General features: G+C 38.0%; 1 pseudogene; it reads left to right on the top strand.

The window, feature by feature from the left end:
- The first annotated feature begins 1,016 nt into the window (after positions 1-1,016).
- LOC134931553 (5S ribosomal RNA) lies at positions 1,017-1,135 on the top strand (annotated as a pseudogene).
- Positions 1,136-7,820: the final 6,685 nt, after the last annotated feature.

Below are 7,820 nucleotides of genomic sequence, written 5' to 3'. Positions count from 1 at the left end.
TTAGAAGAAGCCATGAGTAAAGCTAAAGCCTTGGAAAGATCAAAACTCCTGGAGTACAAACAGAGAGAAAATAAGAAGAAAGACTGCACGGCGTTCATTACAACATACAATCGGCACGAGGCGTCCATCAGAAATTCACTCAATGACCATTGGGGAATTTTATTAATGGACCCAATTCTCAAGGAACTCTTACCCCCGCGTCCTGAAATCATTTTTAGAAAATCGCAAAACTTAAAAGACATTTTGGCCCCAAGTATGTTACCTAATAAACAAGAGGAGAGTTGGTCATTTCCTAAATGCACAGGGTCACATAAATGTGGTAGATGCAATATATGCAAGTTCCTACATCCGGTTAGGAGGACGTTTACGGATTCAGAAAGAAAGAAGGAATACAAAATTAAAGACTTTATTAACTGCAACACTCAATCTGTAATCTACTTACTGGAATGCGATTGTGGAAAACAGTATGTTGAAAAAACTAAAAGACCCTTAAAAATGAGGATACAAGAACATATCCAAAACATAAAAAATAAGGTGGAATCTCATGCTGTATCGAAACACTTCAACCTTATACACAAGTCCAATCCGGAATCTCTCACCTTTAAAGCCATTGAATTGGTGAAATTAGGAGAAAGAGGCAGCGATTTAGCCAATAAACTTTCACGAAGAGAGATGTTCTGGATTTTCCAGTTACAGACACTGCACCTGAGGGGATTTAATGAAAACTACGAAATTGCTCCGTTTTTATGAAGAAATCGTGTAATGGAGAATGTACAGTATTACCTACCCCATCCTAATTCCCTTACCCCACTTTCTTCACCACTCACTCCCCACTAATGATTCTATCCCGTATCACAACACCACACCCTAAGACAGTTACGGTTAATTAATCACCATATTTCAGTTTTTATCATAATTTACTACCACCCTAAGACACAGGCTCGGTTAATAAATCACCTTATTACAGTCTATATTTTAATACATTAGAGGACGATATAGGCACGGTTAAAGAACTTCTCTACAGTCAAACCACACTGGAAAGGCCCAATCTCGACCGAACTTGGAAGCGAAGCAGTGTTGGGCCTGATCAGTACCAGCAAGGGAGACCACCTGGGAAGATCAGGTACTGTAAACGAAACCCGAAATACCAAATGAGCGGTCTCTATGTCCTAGACAAGGTATATATGCACTAATACACTGCATAGACCTTAGGTGGCACAGTAATTGATGGTCATAATCACTATATTACTGGATTAATAATCGTAATCAGCATGGCACCTTCACTTTAAAAGTACTATTTATTTAGAAACTTTAAATCTCATGTTTGTATATGATATATATATTCACAAGCTCATGTTTGTATATGATATATATATTCACAAGAATATGTTTATCTATATTGACCTATTCATTTCTATACAATTATTTTCTAGACATATTTTTCATATAATATCCCCCTTTTTAAATTCTTTAAATATTCATTTTTTTCCTTTTTAATTATATACATATTTAGGATATATGCTCTAACTGAATTCATATTACCTTTATATATACCCATTCTGACCCAATGTACTAAGAATGACACTAATAACCGTTTGTTTACAAAAGACTAAATCGAGTTTTCTCTCTTTCCTCAATCTCCATGGAAACCGCATGTGAACAATGAAATATGTCCCATATTATGGTCACAGCAAGCTACAACAAAATGACCGCCACTATAAACTGCATAGGGATATCTAACGTAAAATGGCCGCCGCAGCAGTGAATGAAACTGTTGGGAAACTTTGAGCTCCAGTGAAAACACCAGTCAACAGCGCGCACATGCGCAGTACCGATCCGGAAGTGGGGCGGAAGTGACGCGCCCGAGACTCCGATACCGGAAGTGTGGCGGAAATGCCACGAATATACATATAATGGACTTTTAAAGTGGTTACTTACACTTTTTCTTATATAAAACCACTCGTTTTTCATATCTATATGTATAGCATATGCCCAAAGAGGGAAGAAGTTATAATTTATGAGAATTCAGTAACTTAGCATTAAGACTTTTTTAAATAGCAGGAAGTGATGTCATAATTGAGTTATGAGTAGTACCAGTATAAATGTAAGCCCTGTCCCAGTCTGCCTTTACCCCTTGATGAAGTCTGTGTGACGAAACACGTTGGGCATCTAAGTGACCTCTGACTCAGATAAGCACTTTAATACCTTTGCACTTTATTATTTATATATATGTGTATATGCTTTTTATCCCATCTTTTAGAAAAAGTTTGTATTAAATTTTTTAAAAATGTTTTAAATAAATGTTTATATATACTTTTTAAATATCTTATAATTATTTATAGACACCATTGGTCGCTATCCCCCATCCCTTTCTTTTTAAATTCAATTGTTTCGGGGATTTACCATCCCAGTTTTATTTGGGGAACTAGCTAACGCCCTATACATAGGGAGTGTTAATATATCACAGCCGTACCTATTGGGTTAAGAAAGGATTTTATTTTATGTGGCGCAGTATTTTCCCTCCTTTTTGCGATATATATATATATATATAGATTCTTGTAAGTAGGCACTCTCCAGTTCATAAATGTGCTTGAAGAAAATTTATTATTTCATACTCACAAAGATATAAATGCAAGGCTTCATTATATGCATGTAGACAGAATCACAGCGACATTTCGGTCCATCAGGACCTTTGTCAAGCGTGTCAGCAATACAAGCCACCAGCATAACAACATAGCAGAGTCATTGCAGCAGAAGTCACATACCTGTTCCCTGGAGACCGCTTAAATACCCCCATTACAAATGGCTAGCACAATGTCCTGCTCATTGCAGGAGATGCGCTCCACCTGCACCCGTCACGGCGTGCGTTCCACTGCCGCATGTCCGGACCCGGCATGCGTTCCATTGCCGCAAATGCGGAAACGGCTGTGCCAGTACTTCTGGTTCAAAGATATCTCAACAACAGTTTCCCTAGCGACGTCGTCAGACATAGCAACGCTTCCACATAACAACACGCAAACAGTGCAAAACACTAAGCCAAACTCATCAGAGGTATACATATATTATAATGGCTACAAAGCAACAAATGCTAAGGTGGACAAATAATCTAAATAAGATATGATCTCCACTACCAGGGAGACTACTTGATCACATCAGATACATCTAATACATGCAGCCCACCAGCCACCTTTAAAATTAGGTATACTCCTATATATTTTTTATTCTAAACCATTTCATGGGGTAATCAAAGAGGAATCCAGGTAAAAATCTATTTTTACAACAACACACATCACTATAATCATTTTAAAAAAGACAAACAACACAAATGATCATGGTGTGTAGTGCAATTAATCCACGGCCAAATAAAGTGCACGCGCGAGCACCCATATAAGAACCTCGGTTCTACATAGTAGGAACAAGCGCACACACAGATAGCCCAGGTTCTTGCTCACAACACCATAACCAGTGAACTAAGTCATTAAAATACAATGAAAGACAGTGGAAAAAATCCACAGTGGTATGATGGAGCAAAAACTATTTTATCTCAAAAAATTCTTTAGGACAAGCTGTTCGTTCAGTCCTCTTGGGGAAATAGTGTCCAACCTAAAGATCCATTCAGACTCTCATTTATGCAGTTTTAATAATCGGTTGACACCTCTGATGGACGGTGGAATCCAGTCAATAATGCGAAAACGTAACATAGGAATTTGGTGTCCAGCCTCAACCCAGTGTCTGGCAACTGGCTTATCCGAACTTCCTGACTCCAGGGCCTGTCTAATTGAACATCGATGGTTTGCCATCCGATCTCTAAACCGCCGTTTAGTGAGTCCAACATACACCAGTCTGCATGGACAAATAATAAGGTAAATCACATGATCCAAGAGACAATGTTGACGGTGTTTAATCACCATAGGTGCCCCACTATGTGGGTGTGGGAAAGTGGATCCTGGTATTATTGATCGACACGTTGTGCAATCTAAGCACTTGAAACATCCTTTCTTTGAAGATCTTAACCATGTACCACTTATTCCCTTGGGTGGACCAGCAAAAGGTTGCATCAGCATCTGTTTTAAATTTGCACCTCTGCAATATGCCATCATTGGCTGTTGCTGGGACTCTCTACCAAATTTAGGATCGGAGGAAATAATGTTCCAATTTTTGTTGAAGGCACGCTTTACATTCAATGCTTTGTCATTATATCTACTGGTGTATATCATTCTGTTCGCTGTTTTAGCTCTGTTAGTAGAAGCCTGCATTGTAATCTTTTGGCGTGCTTTTTTCAAACACCCCTCAATGTTCTTATGAGAGTAACCCCGCTCTTTCAGTCTGTTCTTAACCTCCAGAATCTGTTGTTCAGCCAAAGATTCATCTGAGTTGATTCTCAAAACTCGCATAAATTGTGAAATTGGTAAACTTGCTTTTAAACTTGGCGAGTGATGGCTAGTCGCATATAATAACGAATTCCTATCCATCTCTCTCCTATAAAGTGTGGTATTTATATGGTTATCCTTCATCTGGACCATCACATCCAAGAAGTCGATTGTGTCCTTATCAATCTTAGCTGTCAATTTTATTGGTGTCTGTAACTCATTTAGAGTCTCCACCATCTGCCAAAACCCAGTCTCAGTGCCATTCCATAGTAGGAAAATATCGTCTATAAACCTATAGTACTGTACAATGTTGTTTCCAAATGCAGGAAGAATATATTTAGTCTCAAACCAGTGCATATAGATATTAGCATAAGCAGGTTCCAGGTTAGACCCCATTGCGGTCCCTGACACCTGCCTATACAAACCACCTGAATACAAGAAATGATTATCCTTCAATACCAGACCTAATAGTTCAATCAAAAACTCAATAGTGTGTCCAAAGGATATTAAAGCATCACGTATAGAATTCATCCCGGTCTCATGCGGTATTACCGTATATAATGAATTTACACCAAGAGATGCTAAATAAATACCGTCATAATTCACAGTCTGATCACGTCTGATTTTTTCAAGAAAGTCATATGTGTCCCTCAAATAACTGGGAATCTTTAATACTATTGGCTGCAAAAATGCATCAAAAAACTTAGCAATTGGCTGTAACACAGACCCTTGCGCCGATATAATCAGCCGTCCGGGAGGGTCCACTAGGGTCTTGTGGACCTTAGGTAAGGTGTAGATGTAAGGACACACAGGAAACTCAACTGTCAGAAAATCAGCCGTGTCTTGATCAATCCAACCACTACGTACACCTCTATTAATAGCTGCATCAACCCTAACTTTGATTTCACTAATCACTTTAGCAGAGCAAGGTTTATACGTTGAAACATCAGACAACTGTCTTCTTATTTCACTATCGTATTTGTACCAGTTTTGTAGTACAATTGCCCCGCCCTTATCTGCGGGGCGTATGACCAGATTGTTGTTCTCACATAATGATCTCAAAGCTAATCTCTGACCTCTAGACAGATTATCATATCTATTGAAACTATCATCATTCCTAATATCAGCTTCCATCACCCGTGAAAAGGTTTTTATACCAGGGTTAGTTGAGGGGGGTCAAATAAGCTAGGCAATTTAAATTTATTACTACTAACAGGTTCACCATGACCACAGGGTCCAAAGAATTCCCTAAGCCGAAGTTTACGACTAAACTTAAACCGGTCCACACAAAATTCAAAGGGATCATGTCTCACTGTAGGGATGAAGTTCAAACCAAGTGCTAAGAGAGATGTCTCATCAGGTGTTAATTGATGGTCAGATAGATTAAATATCAATCTCATCTCTGTTTCCTGCGACCTCTTCTCTTTATAACCGCTCCTCCTTGGGTGCGGTCTTCTCCTCTTGGGTATGAGGCCTCTGCCCCACTCTGTTCCCCTAAAAAACCGCTCGGTGGGCGATTTCCTGAATGATCAGTGTCAGAAGTTGTAGCAGAGGAGGCAGTATCAAGTGGCTGTTGAAATCTCTGACCACGATTTCTCCTGAATCTCATGGCACTTCTATTATTGGCACTACTATCGCCACTCAGCCACCTGTAAACCTGGTGATTTTTATAATCATTCTCAACCGTGTTCAACTTCTTCCTCTTAAATGAGACAAGTTCACTTTTATAAGTATCAATCTGATTTTGTAATTTAGTACACCAATTTTCAACTTTATCATTATTTAACTGAGGTAGAGACTGCTGTTCAAAGGTTTTGATCTCATCTCTTACTTGTACTAATTCTCTCGCAACCTCCTCAATAACGAGGAGCATAAGATCAAGTGCACACTTATTTAGCACTTCACACCATTTACTACAAAAGGTAGCATTATTCCTACCGATAGTGGGCACATTGCCAGCCCTAAAGCCTCGTGGTATTTTTTTAGTTCTATAATACTCGGACAAGAATTTTCCATGTAGGAATAGATCTGTTATCCGGCGCTTTAAGCGCAATATTTTGTAAAACAGATCTACTGGTTTTTCAGTTGGCAATGTTCCAAATTCACATTTATCAAAAAGCACTTTCTTTGCATCCTCATCTGTTAAGGAGACCACAGTATGTTCAGCTTCGAACAGTAACCCTTCATCAAATGCATTGGTTTATATTGAGACATTTTTAAACAAAAAAAACAACAAACAAAATACTGCACTGAGACATAGGAATTGCAGATGTTGGGATTAGACACCAAAATGCTCCATCATACCAAAAAAAAGGTTAAAACAGATGTGTCCACTGAAACATGACATCTGATCAAAGAGATATCCAATTAAAACAATATTATAGGTGCCGGAAAAAAGTGAAAAACACTTAATTGATATCCAATGGGGAAGTCCCGCACTCTCATCAAAAGTTCATCTTTGGGGTGCTTCTACACAGATGATCCCCTAAATGGGTGATTTCTGACAAATAACAGGGCTCTGTGATGAAGTCCAAGTGACAAAACGCGTTGGGATACCTACACCTACCTCATATCACAGATAAGGAAAATCTGCTTATTTTGATCTTATTGTAGTTTTATATTTCCATTTTAAGCGTTTTAGTCCAGTTGTGATTGTATTGTTGTCCCATTTTATATATATATATGTCATTTTAATTTATTTTTACATTAAATAAATATTTTTATTGTATTTATTATTGGTAATCTTACTTAATTGACACTGGTGGTCGCTATACATCCCTCATCCCTCTATTCCAATTTACTTGTTTCAGGGAATTACTACCCCTGTTTATATTGAGGGACCCAGCTGACGCCCCATTAGTTCCATAGGGGAGTGTCACATTTTATTGCCATTTTTTATACAAACACATCTGAATTATATCACATGTGGTGCAGTATTAATCCTTGTCTCTCTCTCTCGCTCTCTCTCTTTCTATATATATATATATATATATATATATATAGTACCAGTCAAACGTTTGGACACACTTGTATCTCTCTCTCTCTCTCTCTCTCTCTCTCTCTATATATATATATATATATATATATATATAGTACCAGTCAAACGTTTGGACACACTTGTATATCCAAAATGTGAAAAATAACATTATATGCAATACATATGGAAGCCATAAGAGTGACATATTGTAGGTCATTCTAAAGTCAGCTGTACATTGAACTTCTGACAATTGTTTAGGTTGCCATTGAATGGGTATATTTTTTTTTTTATTACAAAACCCCCCTTAAAAAAATTGTAGCTTTATTTCTGTTTTGATAAAGGGTATCCCTTATCTTATATAGATATCCGGATGATTCGTTCTCAGTGGATAGGATTATTCCATTCATAAATTCACATCTCACCTTGAACAAGACCTGCAGCAAAGCAGGTGGAAACGCGTTGGTTATTGAGGG

Source organism: Pseudophryne corroboree, chromosome 5, assembly GCF_028390025.1.
Source record: "Pseudophryne corroboree isolate aPseCor3 chromosome 5, aPseCor3.hap2, whole genome shotgun sequence".
Lineage (NCBI taxonomy): Eukaryota > Metazoa > Chordata > Amphibia > Anura > Myobatrachidae > Pseudophryne > Pseudophryne corroboree.
Note: the sequence above shows the minus strand (reverse complement) of the source record. Positions and strands in the feature narration are given on the sequence as shown.